At 38.1% G+C, this 16,517-nt stretch overlaps 1 protein-coding gene across 2 annotated transcripts in view; it reads right to left on the reverse strand.

Annotated features, from left to right (window-relative positions):
• Window positions 1-16,517, reverse strand: part of fgfrl1b (fibroblast growth factor receptor like 1b) — a 63,571-nt gene that overhangs the window by 11,861 nt on the left and 35,193 nt on the right. The gene's annotated exons all lie outside the window — the stretch shown is intronic.

Raw genomic sequence — 16,517 nt, forward strand, 5'->3', positions numbered from 1 at the left:
GTGTGTGTTTGTGTCTTTTGTTTCAGTTGTACATTAAACTATTATTTATATTGTCAAGCTGGTTCTCGCCTCCTCCCTGCCCGTCTAAATCCTTTACACTGGTGCCAAAAACCCGGGAAGGAGGAGTGATACGCCAAAGTAGAGTTCTCGCCACAACCGTCCACCCCAACAGAGGAGCCCGGGAGAACCTCTGTCAGGGGCGGGGGAGACCCCTTCTGTTCCCTGAGAACGTGGCGGGGCGTTCCGTCCGCCAGGGGCTGGAGGACTGCCTCCGATTCTCCTGGGGAGGCGCGGCTGTCATCCGTTAGAGCAGGGGTACTCAAGTTCAGATGCCAAGGGGGCCACATTTAAACCACATAAAATGTGAAGGGCCACAAATTAGAACTTGCATCGTAAGATTTTATTTATGACAATATTTACCATTTTACTTATTTAGAAATGCAGTTTATTACCTGTCTTGCTAGTCTTTGTCCTATTTAAAGTAATACTGAACATGAAAAAAAAAATCTGGAACAAAAAAGTGGAATAACAATTGTCTTGCAATATTAAAGCAAAAAATGAGAAATGTATGAGGAAAATCAAAATACAGGCTACTTTCTAAGCCCTGATAAAAAGTAGTCCTTGTTCCTAGTGGGAATTCTGAGTCTGAATTCTTTTTACCAGTGATTTCAGGTCAGCCTGTTGCTCACTGGTAGCTGCTCTAAGACAGTCTGTCAAATGTCTGTCAGTTAAACGTGAACGTTGCTTTGACTTTATTATTCCCATTGCAGAGAAAGCACTTTCACACACATATGTAGATCCAAAGCAGGTCAAGATTTTTAAAGCACACTGACTTAATGCAGGGAATGTGTCTTTCAGAACACACTTGGTCCAGAATGTGTCAATGCTCTCTTCTTTATGTCTCTCTTTAAAGATGGTGTTGTGCTGCAGCTCTATGAGTTGCTCCTCAAACGCTGCCCTTTCCACGCTGAAGGGTTCTGACATGACTGCGACAGACGTAGCCTGTATGTCACAAGCAAATGGATTTTCTGTGAATGCCAGTACAGGTGTGAAGGATTTAACGTCCGCAAATCGGGAGGAAAACTCGTCTTTTAGCTCCCTGAGATATAAACAGTAAGCACTGGGTGAAAATGAGCCAGGTTCTGTCACTTGTGACTGCAGAACAGAAAAGTGAGTGAAATTTCTTTCCTGAAGTTGTTGCGCGAACAAGTCAATTTTCAGCTTCAAATGCAGCCACATCGTTCAGCATCATCGGAAGAATCTTTTGTTTACCTTGAAGCTTACGATTGAGTGCATTTAAATGTCACGTAACATCAGTCAGAAAAGCTGCATTGTGCATGAATGTGTCATCTTCGAGGGCTGCCAGTAAATCATGTCGGCCCTTCTCTTTCAAAAATATGAGCACAACTGGAAGTAATTCCATGAAGCGATCAAGGACATTTCCACGACTAAGCCATCTGACCTCCGCGTGCATTGCCAAGTCAGGGTATGCGCTTTCAAACTCTGCGACCAAGGAACGGAACTGTCTGTGTTTCAGAGCATGTGCAAGAATAAAATTGACTGTTCGTGTCACTGTGTCCATTGCCATTTTGAGCTCTCCACGTTTGAGCTTGCTGCACAGTTGCTCCTGATGCAGAATGCAGTGGTATGAGAAGAAGGCTGGTATTTCAGAATCTTTTCTAAGTAAAGCGATTAATCCCTTTTCCTTCCCAACCATTGATGGGGCACCATCAGTAGTCACAGAAACAAGCTTTTTCAAATTTATGTTTTTGCCTGGACCATGAAAAAAATTCATCAGTGCGGAGTGAATATCCTCTCCACGGGTTTGGCCTTTCAATGGGAGCAAGGTCAACATTTCCTCGACAAATTTCTCCCCTTTAAGAAAACGCACCCACACTGCTAGCTGTGCAACATCTGTGCTGTCAGTAGATTCATCCAGTGCTAAACTGAAGTACTCTGAACTTTCAATGTCTGTTAGCAACTGTGAAAAGAGATCGTCTGAAATCAATTCTACTCGTCTGGTCACTGTTGAATCAGACAACTGCAGCTTTGAGATTTGCCTGATGATGTCTTCCTTGTTCTTAAAATCCGAAAACAGTGATTCTGCACAGTCCATAAATGTATTTTTGAGAAATTCTCCCTCTGTAGCAGGCCTCTTTGCTTTTGCAATATTCCAAGCAATTCTGAATGAGGCCTCGGTAATATTGTCAGCACTTTTAACAATGCCGCGGAACATGCATCTCTGGGCATTAAAACCAGCTAGCAATGTCTGTACCTTTTGACTCCTGACTGAGCTGCTATGTGGATATGCAACGCTGAAATCGGAATGAAGCTGCTCATGGTGGCGTTGCAAATTAGCTCGTTTTAATACAGCAATTGTTTTTTGACAAATGAGACACATTGGTTTGCCACCTATGTCCGCAAAGGCGAATTCCATTTGCCAATCAGGGTTGAAAACTCTGTTTTCATCGTCAACCTTCCTTTTCTTTGAAGCCATCGATATCTAATGTACAGTACGAACACACAAGATACAGTATGTTCACAAGGTTTAGTTGACTGATGGGGTTTCGCTATGATTCATCGCCGACGAATAAGCTCTCTTAATTTTCGCGGCATCCGTTATAGCACCACAACCTTAAAGGTGCATACCCAGTTTTCTCACGATTTTTGTTATAGCCTTCATGAGCAGATGTTGAGGGCCATTAAATATATATTATCTTTATATTTTAACATTTAACATTTATTGATTATGCCTATAATATATCTATAGGCCTAGCCTACATCAAATGTTCAATTATTTATTAAATGTTTTCTTACATGTTTTTGTACTCAGGGTCACTTTACAAAGTTATTATTCTTAGCCTACTACTAATACCCACTATTAGCCCAGTACATCTAACTTTTAAAGGAATACTCCACCGTTTTTTGAATTTGGGGTTATTCACCGTCTCCCCTACAAATGCATTTTTGTCTCAGTGCATGCATTGTCTGGCAGCGCCGCCGCTAGCTTAGCTTAGCATAATTCATGGAATCCTATTGTCGGGTAGCATGTCAGTAAAAGTGACAAAAAATAAAAATACTTCTTTTGGCCTGCTTATTCACAACGAGTACAAATAGCAATGCAGATCAAGCACAGGCGAAGCACTGATAGGCTACTTGGACGCATAGATATCATGCAACACCTGAAATAAAGCTTGCCACAAAGAACCGGCAAAAGTAATGATTATGCATGAAACATTTGAATTGTTTATCAATAAACTTGTTCTATGTCAGTGGCTGCAAAGATAAAGTTGACGATGCAGCGCATATAGAAATGCACACTTCATATGAATTAGCAAGCAGAGAGTAGGTCATTTCTTTTAGTTTTTAATTGTTTTGTTTAAAAGTAGATATTTAAAGATTTCTATAGATGACAAGTAGTTTATACGCTGAGTTTCAGATAATTTATGAGACACGTTCCAGTTCACGCGCTGGCGCCTCCATGTCCTGATATTGTCTACTATTAGTTTCTTCTTATTTATTAATCCAGGCAAATTTGTTGATGAAACATTGATTAAAATGAAGATAAAATTTATACAAAACGAAATCTTCAAGCAAAAATGACATTCGAAGATCACTAATAATTATTTGATTATTATTCGAAAATCGCACCCCTCCACCACATGCACGCGCAAATGCATGTATAGGACACACACCAGAGCATGTGAGCAAAGCGGAGCGGTGCGACGCTTATAAGTTAAAAAACTTAAACTTATAAATGTTGTTTTTTAATATCATCTATGTTGATTATATGAAAAGGGAACCCATGAGATGAGTAAAATAGGATCATAAGGTGACCAATATATCGGAGAAAATTTGGAATGGGTCAGACATCATTTTGACTAAAGTTTTGTTTTGGAGAAAGCGAATTTCTTTTTGTATACATTGTATCTTAATTTTAGTCAATGTTTCATCAACAAATTATCCAAAGCGTCTGCGGTATACATGTAGGCTATAGCTACCTACATATATGTCACACGGTCTAATATTTGCGCAACCTTTGAGCTCAAATTATAAAAAAAATGCATTAATTTTTTGCATGACGCGGGCCATAAAATGAATGCCGACGGGCCGGATGCGGCCCGCGGGCCGCCTGTTGAGTACCTCTGCGTTAGAGGGTGGAGGACTGGCTGAGGACCAAGCTACAGCGTATCAGAGAACTGGTAAGTAAGTGTTTTTTTTTTTTCATCTCTCTCTCCTCTTTCCCTCTCACTGCTGCTGTGCGTTGGCCTTTTCCCTCTTTTTTTATTTTACAGTGTTTTTTTTTGGGGGGGTATTACACTGTTACAGGAAGTACCCCCCCTATTTTAATTATTTCTGTTTCTCTCCCTTGTCCCCTCCCTCTTCCAGGTAGACGGGGATGACCTGCAGGCAGATGAGGCGGAACGTACACCCCACCACAGTGAAAAGGGGGTGTACCTCATGCCGGGGGCTCCCCAGCCTGAGAGAACAAGGGAGGAATGTGACAGGGCAGAGGGCGGGGCCGGGTCGTGATTATACACACCCGGTCCCTTATTAGGCTAATTAAGCCTACGAGAGGGATAAAGGCCGACTGCGGGAGGTGGTGCGATGAGAGAGAGATCTTTTACAGTCAGCTGACCTTCATGTGTTTGTTTGTGTCTTTTGTTTTAGTTTTACATTAAACTATTATTTATATTGTCAAGCCGGTTCTCACCTCCTCCTTGCCCGTCTAAATCCCTTTACAGGGGGATAGCCCTTTAATATTTACCATCTAAACTGTTCTGTTTCAATAAGAAATACTTCAACACATTAAGGAAAACTGCCCAGGTCAAGGCATTTCACTGGGTCTTCAATGGACAAAAAGGTCCACCGCTTCATTGTCCATGATTTCACGCAAATCTCTGCAGTGCAGGGAGCAATTGCAAGCTTGTGTCAGTATTAGTGGATTAAATTCAGTATGAAAATGTTTCATTTTTAACAGCATAAGTAAAGCCACTAAAGTCTTGTTTAAGCACCTCAGTCATACACGTCCACCCAAAAACATTTCTCAGCCATACTTTAAAGGATACTTTAGATATTGGCCCATAAACCAGCGGTCAGATGCTGCTCTAGCAATATGAGCTCTTTCATCTTCATACCCACTATTAATGATTGGTGTCATGTAAATCATGTTGAATATGTGGTTGAATGCAAAGGCCAACACTTAGTGAGATTTATTTGTAGTGCTCCGAGATCCAACAGAACCCCTCTGTGCAAAAAATGAGCGATATTACTTAGAGATCCGTAGACTGGGAGATGTGTAATGGATAGTATGTTTAGCTTCGGTACGTATGAAGTTTTAGAACTCTTTGGGAATGATAACTACACTAAACCAGCGTATTATTAACGTATTATAATATATAGTTAATTAGTAACTTAACCCTGGACAGGAAACGAATTAACTGACTTTAACCTAAACTGCGCAGACAGAGCTGAGAGCTCTGCTTTGTTTGGGATGAATCTCTCTGGCAAGCCGTACAGGAATGCACAGAGAGCCCATTCTCGCTCCCCATATCCAGACCAGACGGAACATCGTCACACATACACAAGTGTGTACGTGAACAGAGCGTGACATCTTTATGTACACAACATTACTTATTCTGGGTAAACCTGATTTAACAAGCCACGAGTCAACACTGTGGCAACAAATGGTTCTCACATGTGTAGGTGATGAAACTACTAAATGAAATGCACTCTGAATTCTTTCCATAGCTCTGTTCAACCATCTTCATCAGTGTTTATATTACATCAATATAAATGTATTTATACAGCAACTAGTACATCACTTTAGGTTAAAGTGTGTCATTTTTTTGAAGTTCTAATACTTTCTCCTGTCCCAAATAATGAAATATGCAAAGTCAGCTATAAGTAAACCATTTTAACATCTCAAAAAGCGTAACAATAGAAAATAAGAGTGTTCGAGGAAATCTTAGAAAAGAGTCACATTTTTTGCAATTCTGTTTATTGAAGCTAGTATCAAATTACATCCTCACATTTAAGGAGAAAGAGGCATACTTAAAACTATATAATAATATTATTTTCCCCTGCATGACAGAGTTAAAGGCAGACTAAGCACCTTTCAACAATGGGCTCAATATTTGTTTGGTACCAGAACAAACATTTGGGTACTATATACCACCTATCTGGTGGTCAAAGTTTGTAAAATAAGCAATAAATGGTAAAAAAGCTAAACAAAACAGAGCATCCAGATGGTACCATTTGGAGACATTTTATGAAATTCTATGCATTTATTTGAGAAAAAAAGAAACACGTTTAAATTATTGTCCCCAGGCCTGAATAGAAAGTTCTTATTAGTGGCTCCAATTCTATAATAAACATGTTGCCAAAAATATATAAAAAAATATTTAATTAATCTCAGAATTCACATACACTACCAGTCAAAAGATTGGACACGATCAAAATTTGGTCATGTTCTTAAAATCTTTGATCTTGATCTTCTGACCTAAAGGCTTAAATGCTTCACAACAGTTTAGTAGACAATATAAATGGTCCCTGCCTATATATGAATTTCTTCACAAAGCTAAAATATTAACTAGATATACTGTACATGTAGTTTGTTGCAACACACCATTATGCTGTATTCAAAAACACTAACCTGAAAGTTTATGGCTACATCCACACTAATACATCTTCGTTTGAAAATACATTGTTAGCAACGTTAATGCCTCTCATCCATAAGAGAACTGCGTTTTTCTCAGCAGAAAACAGAGTTTTGAAAACACTTTCTATTACGTCTGAAAACTGTAAACAAGAGTTTTCAAATTAAAACTGATTAGTGTGGATGTGGCCAAAAGTAGTTTTACAAGCTTGAAATTTGAAGACTTTTCTAGCCTAGGGGTGGGAGAAAGAAAATCTATTATCCGATGCATTGCATTTCTTTCTCCAACGATTCTGAATTAATTCTCAAAAAATCTGAATCGATTCTGAGTTCAATTTATACTGTGGCAGAGCAGTGGCACTTATGTGCACCGGCTGTGTTCCAGAGACAAAGTGAGATGCTAGAAACACTCATACACTAAAGCCAAGCACACACTACAGAACTGATATCAGACTGGATGTCCATCGTCCTCGACTGAAACTACGATCCCAAAATTCATTCACAAACTCATGCACATAGAAAAGGTTTATTCATGATAACATATCAACAAGCAACATGAAAGACTGGCTTGTGATATCAACAGAAAAGGAGAAAACCATTGAAAATAATGACGAGATAATGGTACGGGAGACGTGGGTAATGTTTTTCTTTTCAAATTATATTTTTTCTTCTTCATTCCAATGCCTTTCTCTCCTATTGCACTCTCTATTTATTTGGCTGTTGCTCATTGCCGGTCTCTTGCTCGTCGCGACAGTGCACACACAAGATGCTTGATTGATTTATAAAGCAGGTGTGGAAAGAAGAAGCTGACATCTTCACTCTAACAGAAGCAGATTACTCATTTAGCCATCCTGATCCATCAAGCGATAGTTGTGGTTATACTGTAGTTTTAGGCTTGGGATTTATTTATTCTAAATTAATAATCTAATATGATAAAAAACATCCCCGCGACCCTGTACACAGGATAAGCGGTTGACGATGGATGGATGGATGGATGGATGGATAAAAAACATTTAAGGACAAGTTGCATCGTGATGTACTGAGAATCATTTTGCAATCGAATTGTTACCCTTTCAATCATAATCTAATTGAATTATGAGGCCACTGAAGATTCATACCTTTATACTAGCCCAACAGTCAGACTGACAGAAGGAAAAAAAACAAAAACAAAATCAGATAGACAGATAAGTCAGTCAGTAGGAAATGGCAGAGCAAATCGAGTGAGAAGAGTCCAAAGGTCTGTATGTAGCTTGAGGAGTTACAATTTGAAATTTTGGTCTTGGTTTAGGGATTTTTGGAAAAAGCTTAGTGGATAACAGTGTTTTTCAAGTCAACATAATTACATTGCTTTAAATTGGTGTGCAGAGCTGTAATCTAGGCAAACAGTTGCCACTTTGATTGTTTGTAACATTGTTTAACATTGCTTGGTCACTTCAGTACATACCATAATTCCCATACTTCTAATTGTTATGTTGTAGTATTGACTATATTATTATTCTAAAATGTGGAAAATAAAAAAGAATTAAGAATAAGTACACGTGTCCAAACTTTTGACTGGTAGTGCAGGTATTTCCAGTTTATTTTATTCTGATCAAAACAATGAAAACATTTGCTAATGGCTCTTTAGCTAGAAAGCCAATTTGTTTTCAGAGTCTTTTATACAGTTTGCGCTGTCCTAAGGCTATGTATATAGCTGCTGTGGAGAGCTCACCAAAGTTTTGTTCCTTCTAATCCTCATGTGCTGAGCTCTGGCCTTTCTATGCTCAACTCAGGCATTCAGGCAGACCAGGCCAAAGCTAGCAGAAGGTTTTTTTTTTTTTGCTCCATTGTTAATATTGGCCTTGGGGTATAGGAGCAAAAGTAAGCTGCTGGTGTTCAGGAGAGGATGACTATTCAACAGCAGAAAAGTGGAATCCATGGAGCTTTAGGTGGGCTAAAGTGGTCTTACTAATAGCCCAACCCTGGACTCTCCATTCTCTGCCGGTTGAAGGGTGAATACTCTAAACAGGTGTCCGAAAAGAGATTCTACCTGACCCAGCATTTCAAAGCAATGGCTTGCATGGGTATAGGTATTATTATGCATGTTTTAATGGATAACTGATGTTAGGGAGAAGCCATAAAAGTCAATGAAAGCCGCTCTGACAGACTGAAACATTCCAGATTCACAGTCTTAGCGCGCTTACTCTCAGCTTACTTATGTTTACTTTTGGGCAGATCGAGCTTGAAGTATCATTACTTTCTATACAGATGTTGTATCAACAGGATAAATACACACATTGAAAATTAATGGTCACATAAAAAGGTATATTATGAGCAAAATCAAATGTCCTGCCTAACCCTATGTATTTTTGCTCTGTGCAATTTTCCTTTGTCTTTCTATGTAAACTTGCGCCAAATGGACATCTTTGAACGTTGCACTGTGTCTAGCTGTTTTTTCAGCAGGAACACTGTTTTTTTAGGCACTGTCACATAATTATTTTTTTTTTTACTTTTAAAAGCATGTCTCGAGTCACCTGTGTTCTGTTATATCCATAGCACTGCATCTAGTATTTAATAGCACAAGAACGGGTTCGTTCTGCGTGGCCCATAAAAAAGGTGCTATATAAAAACATTATAATAACAATTAACAGGGCTCTATTTTAGTGATCACGCAAAGCGCAGTGCTATGCACAACGACTCTGCACAACCTCATCCGATGTTTGTGAAAGCGCTAATTCTGTGATTAGAATTATTTTCATGCCAATGCAAAGCGCAAGTGGGCATGGGTGGGAGTGTCTGCGCTATTATGGGAGTATGCGTTAAACTTTGGGTGTATTGTATGTTAATGAAGTAAATAAAGACATTTGAAAACCATGTTTTAACTCAGTACAAACTTTAAACTCAGTACCTGCATTCGCAGATTGGATATTCCACCAGTATGTGGTTATAAAGTTCATGTCCAAATTCTGAAAATATATTAGAACATCAATTTATGTCCCTGACAATCAGAGTTGTAGCCATGTTATATGAAAAAACAAAATGTATGAGATTTGTGTTAAACATTCTATAGGTCATGGTTTATTTTTCAATTATTATCAGTCTGTTTAAATTTATAATTGTATTTATCCACCTGTTTTCCTAGAGTGAATTATAAATCACTGCAAAATGGGTAAACTGTTTTTTGATTTGGTATGATTTTTTTAATAAAATTTTCATTTAGTTTGAAGTGTAATTTCAATTTAGGAATATTTTTAGTAAAAATAAACTCAAGCCCTTGTCATAAGTTCAAAGTCAGTGGGCATGGCCAAGTTTTTTTGTGCAAGTATGCGCTAAGTCTAGGCGCAAGTGGGTTTGGTAAAATCACACATACGAATGGATTTGATTAAGTGCAATTTAATTCTGAGGTTTTCTCTGGTTATTATTCCACTGTCTGCTTATTATTATATAGTCTATTCCCTCAAGTACCAGTGATTTAAACAAAGACAGCACATTCATAAGAAGTTGGTAGTGTAATCGGACTGTATGCAATGTTTTAAAAATGCACTCTTAAAATAGGGCCCACAGTTTTAGTTGCATAGGATAGCAGATTCCTCTTCTACATGCACAGAAATAGTGAAAGACAAAAGCAGTCAGGCAGTAGACAGGGCAGATTATGACAGAGAGAAAACATCAAAGGGAGATATTTCATACTTAGTAATGATTAAGCTAAATATGACAACATTTGCAATGGTTTTGTGTGATATTTATTATAAGTTTATTTAAATGAAAAGTTGTAAAAAGATTGATTATGTTCTGTAAGTGTTAAATTACAAAATAAATTGATAATTTGCGGTTTGGGCCTAATACATGTTAAAATGTATGGCAATCAGATATTAAATTACTATAAATACCCATTTTATTGTCTGATTTCTCAAAATGTTTTTATTTTACAGTAACAGTAAAATCAGGTATTGGTTTTGATATTGGCCTTGATAGTATTTGGTATCACATTGAAAATAAAATAAATGATAACCTATCTTTTAGAACTTTTAGTTCTGGCTTAAGTGTAGGACAGGAAAAGTGTGTCCATGGAGTGCTGAAGCAATGGACAGGGGCCACATTTTCCTATACTGCAGTCCCAAAAAGATACACATGAGGGGCAAGGGCTTCACAGAGTAGGTGTGTTTGGTCCAGAGGACCAAAGGCAACTCTGCAGCTCAGCTTACAAATGATCTTCATGTGGACTCAGTTTTAATAAGGCTCACATATTATTTTTTCCAAGTGGGACGAACTTGAAAGCAGCACCTTCAAAAAGCTTAATTCTCTATTCATACCTGTGTGCAAACATGCATTCCAGTAGTTCTGTTATATAACGTTGAAAGCATGGAAAAGCATGGAAAAGAAAGCAAGCAAAAATGTTGCAAGTGATTTTCAAAGTTGAGGAGGACATCTAAGTAAAATAAACATCAAAGTCGAAAAAGGTCTCATTACCTTTTTAAATCAAAGATTTAGGCATAATAAAAACTTAAGATCATAGAGAAAAATTACTGAGTTCTTTTGGCTGAGAGAACTGATGTATGTTGGACATAAAAACCTATCCCTAACTGAAACCATGCATTTTCCAGTAAATCAAAAGGAAAAACATTGCCAATGATGTTTACCATAGTAAGATTATTGTGCTAATAAACAGGTAAAAGCTGGTGCATTTTGGCTTCTGGTCTAAATTGTAGGTCAACTTTTGAATGCTTTATGGCCCTTTCAACCTAAAGCCTTCCAATATTTATGCTTTTGTGCTCAAATCCTTGATAAATACATTACAGAATTCTAATCTATATTAAAGGGACACAGTTTTCATGTAATCAAAAATGTTGGAAAGTGATGAGAGGGGAACACAAAATAATAGATTACACTTTAAAGGCAAGCATATATCAAATACCAAATAAAATCAAAGCAAATATAATAATAAATAAATAAAAAACAAATAAAAAAAACAATCAGATGGGTAATGAAGGTAATATCCCATGTGCTTAGAAAACATGATTTGATATTTATCTCCCACAATAAGACATGGATTTTTGTAAACTCATACACATTATATTTGGCATATCACTATGAGTGCTGATTGAAGTCTGAGAGGCAAATTAGAGAGAGCAGGAAAGACCTAGAGAAGCAGATGAGAAAGGTTAATTAGAAGTCTCCTTGTATCTTTTATAGAGCCATAAGTGGTTTGCAGCAACTGTCATATGGCGATTTAGGAGGAAATTGGCCAAACCTAATGTGCCTGTGTTCTTTCTTCCCTGTTATGAGTGAAGTAGGCCTAAAGCATCCTTCAGATGGCCCGGCCCAGCCTCTGGCCTCTCTAATGAGGTGGATGAAAGGCCCTTTAATGTGGCACTCTGACGAAGGTGAAGTAATTTGCATCCTTTTTGTTTAATTAAAACCTTTGCTCCCCCTGCAGCTGAAAGAAGGCTCAGATGTACCCCATGAATCCAAAGCCATGATGTGATTAAGTAGATCTGGCTTGAATAGCACATTGTAAAAAAAGCAGAGAGTGCAGGAGATACACAAAGAAAATTGAGTTTAATCAATGCTATAATTTGAGGTAGGGGTGAAAGTGCTGATTAGCAATAAAAAAAAATAATTAAAAGTGAATGATGAAATATAATTAATTATATTTCACACAGGGAAGATGTCACAAGGACTATATCTCAGGAAGTTACAGACTACTGTTTCTCAACTCCCTGCCTCAAATCACTCCTATGTGCCACTGCAAACTCTCTGTATGTGTCTCTCTGTTCAGCTTTATTTCATGTGAGTAAAGACTGGTTTAAATTCCATCAAGCATCCTTACATCTTTCCCTTTTATTCAACTAGGTTTTTTATTCTGCTACTCTCAAGCATGACTTAATTTTTATCCATGTGTTTTTGCTTATTTCCCAATAAAATAAATGAAATAAACACTCTTTAGAGACTGAATTGTGAAGCTCAGTGTCACATTAGATGTAATCAAGTGTCAATGTGCTGCAGACATGATCAAAGTGAGGCTTTAAGAGCATTATACAGTGGTCGTGACAGTTCTTGTGACATGTTAGACACCAGACAAATAAATGTACTCTACTGCTAAAAAGAATTGACTCTACTTTTTCAGTTCTAAACGCTAATTGTTCATGTTTGTCTAACTTTGGTCAGTTTAATAGAAGAGAAGCACAAACCAAAAAGGAGCTGTCGTGGAAACGGACGTAAATCAGACTAACATAAACACGGCAGCAATGAGGTTGTTCTGTGCTCAGGCCAGCCACAACTAATGAGTAAACCCATGTCTATTGAAGTTTTCATAAGAGTTTAGCAGTGGGAAAGCAAATAATCAAATATTGAGCAAATAATCTCGAAGAAACAAACGCCAGTGCTGCGATACCATATTCAATGGACTTTGGCTCAATGGCACAATGCTGGAAGATATATCCATGATGTCCCAAACTACCACCCCTCCCTTATCCCACCTACCATGTCCCTCTGCAGTCTTGGTTTGGCTTACGAGTGTAATTTTGATGCAATTACCTATTTAGGTGAGGAGGACGCTGGCTAAACTGCAACACATGTAACACGTGGCCTGCAAACAAAGAACAAAAGGCCACTGCTGGAAGCCCTCCACCAGTCCCCTCATAAAACAGGCAGCCCAAACTACCGTCTGACTTGAAGCAACAGGCTCCCCCACTGTGTCCTTGCACAGCTTAGGCTTCTACACGATAGGTGAGTGTAATATGCAGACAAGAGGGAGCCAATGCCAAAAGAGAAGAAAGTTCTTCAACAGTCTAAGGGGCTGTTCACACAGTACACAATTTTTGCAAAATTGTCTATGTTTTTTTAGCATCTTGTGCAGGAGTGCCATGTTTTCAAGATGCTGTGTCAAGTTAAAATAACTTTGTGTCTTAAGACACCTGCGTTCTGTTATTCTCGTTGTGCTATATAAACATTTAAGTAACATTGGAGAGTATGTTAACAATCCTGTTAAAATGCCATAAAGTTGTAAAACTGTGCCAATCTCTGTATATATTTAAAACATGCATTTTTCTGTTGTTGTTCTCATGTTCAACAGCAGACATAATTACAAAAAAGTTTAAGCATGTGCAAGTCACAAATACTTTCAGTGACTGTGGTCGAAGGAAAAGGCTTAAATTATAGCCATTACCTCAACCAAGGTTTATTGCCATCTGATTACGCCAAGCATCGGTGTCCCAGTTTAATAGGGGATGAATATTAACTTCAAGCTAAAATTATACTTTAATGAGAAAATATCTAGGGATAGGTTACACACACTCATTAAAATGGGATGTGAGGGCACAGTTCTGCCCTTGCTTGCCGTGAGTGGAACTCCTGTTGCAGTATTTATTTTGTATTATTACTACATTGACAGTGTTTATATAACACTTTAATCAAACCTAATCAATATACCTACTCAAAACCATACATCAAAATATATTTTACAAGTTTCATAAATAATAAAAACATCCATCCATCCATCCATCCATCCATCATTGCGTTTTGGAATAATGTATGGATTTTGCTCGAATAGAAAGAAATTGGTACTTTTATTCACCAAAGCATTCAACTGATCACAAAGTATAGTCAGGGCATTAATAACGTGAAAAATTATAACTACCATTTGAAAAACAAAAAGAACTTTTCAGAACTTCTTAAACTACTTCAAAGAGTTCTCATAAAAAAATCCTCCATGTGCAGCAAAGACAGCTTTACACATTCTTGACATTCTAGCTGCCAGTTTGTCCAGATACTCAGGTGACAATTCACCCCACACTTCCTGCAGCACTTGCCATAGATGTGTCTGTCTTGTCGGGCACTTCTCATGCACCTTACAGTCTAGCTGATCCCACAAAAGCTCAATGGGGTTAAGATCCATAACACTCTTTTCCAATTATCTGTTGTCCAATGTCTGTGTTTCTTTGCCAACTCTAACCTTTTCTTTTTTTTCTGTTTCAAAAGAATCTTTTTCTTTGCAATTCTTCAAATAAGGCCTGCACCCCTGAGTCTTCTCTTTACTGTTGTTCATGGAACTGCTGTTGAGTAGGTACAATTAAATGAAGCTGTCAGCTGAGGACATGTGAGGCATTTATTTCTCAAACTAAAGACTCTGATGTACTGATGTATCCTCTTGTTTAGTTGTACATCTGGGTCTTCCACATCTCTTTCTGTCCTTGTTAGAGTCAGTTGTCCTTTGTCTTTGAAGGCTGTAGTGTACACCTTTGTAAGAAATCTTCAGTTTTTTCAGTGACAATACAAAGCGCATTAATATTGAATAAGTTAAGTACTGAGGCTTTATTTGCTTGGTTGTCTGCATCGTTTCACACTGTATACCTTTGGCACTGCAATACAGGGTTAACCCCGCAAATGCAGTGCTAACCCTGCTCCCTTACAAATTTACAAGTGTGAAATGTTTCTTTACTCTGGGTTAAAAGCAGGGTTTAGAATGAAGATAACCTGGGGTTAAGTGCACTGTGAAAAGCCCTTATATGTAATCAGACAAAACAGTTAATATGCAAGTAATAAATAAAATAGGATGTTTGTCACCAGAACTTGTAAAGGCGTTCTCCTCGAATGTGTTTCACCACTCTACGATGAAGATAACAAAGTTCTAGGATGATAAATTACATTTCAATATTTATTTAAATATTTTGCTTGAAAGACACCTAATTAACACTTCACCATCAGAGTTTCAACAACCTTTACTGGAAAACATTGGGGAGGCTTAAGCCCTCTCAAAATAACTAATTGAGCCATTAGCCCCAAAACAATAAACAGCTTTAAACACTCAAGCACTGCAAAAGGAAGGTCTAATGGGCCTTTTGTTCTGGAACTGTTGGTCATTGCAGTTAATGACTTCATTAAATTCTGAGGGTTTACTTCTAAAGGGAGTGAAACAGTCCAATGCCCACAGTGCTCTCAGGGATGAACAGGAAAACAGCAGGCCACCATCAATCCACACACAGAAGGCCCAAAGTAAAAACATCAAGGTTAGGGAGTCTGAACACACTATCAATTAAGCAGCTGCTTCGCTCAGTGGAATAATCACTGCCTTTGCATTCCCACATTCACAGCTTCGATCACCTCCCCAGTGTGGTGAGCTGTCCAGGAAGAGTAATTCTGGGTCCACCAAGACTCTCAACTAAACCGGACCAGCACAGATTTATGGCAGAGAAGGCGGCAGGTCGTCTCCATCTCTTCTCCTTGTGTAGAACGTTTTGGCTGGAAGTGCCTGCCCCATAGTCCCTCAACAGTCATTTGGAGAACCACACGTTCCATACAACAGCTCAGCCAACAAAAACCCCCAGTTGCTCCAACCATCCTCACTACAACTATTTGCCTCTATACTTGGGAGGTACGATCATGTTGCTTGACAACTAGTCGACTTGTTGAAGGAAGCCCTGTATAATTATGCTAGTTTTGAGTTCACTTTAGGGCTGTCATGATTACTTGTTTTAATTAGATCTTTTTAATTGCAACAGCAATTTAAAAGATGATATCCAGTTTTCACAGACCCGCTGAACACAGCACTGCATGCAATTTGCGGTGCTGCATCTAGATGCATGAGAGAAACTGAACTTTTCATTGCTGCATGGGACATGCTGAACTCAGCAAAAAACACACTGGAAAGCAATCAGCATATTTATCTACACAATCATTTGCAATAAAGGCTTTTATGAAGCAATATAAAATGAAAAAGATACACATTGGACAAAATTACACACAGTTACGGATGAACAAACACATTCTGTTCAATAAATCTGACCGAATCCAGACGATCTAAGATGGTTATTTTCAGAAAATTATCATTTGAGTTCTGTTCTGTGTAAATTAATTACCATTTGAATGTAAATGTGATCTT

This window comes from Xyrauchen texanus, chromosome 23 (genome assembly GCF_025860055.1).
Source record: "Xyrauchen texanus isolate HMW12.3.18 chromosome 23, RBS_HiC_50CHRs, whole genome shotgun sequence".
Taxonomy (NCBI): domain Eukaryota; kingdom Metazoa; phylum Chordata; class Actinopteri; order Cypriniformes; family Catostomidae; genus Xyrauchen; species Xyrauchen texanus.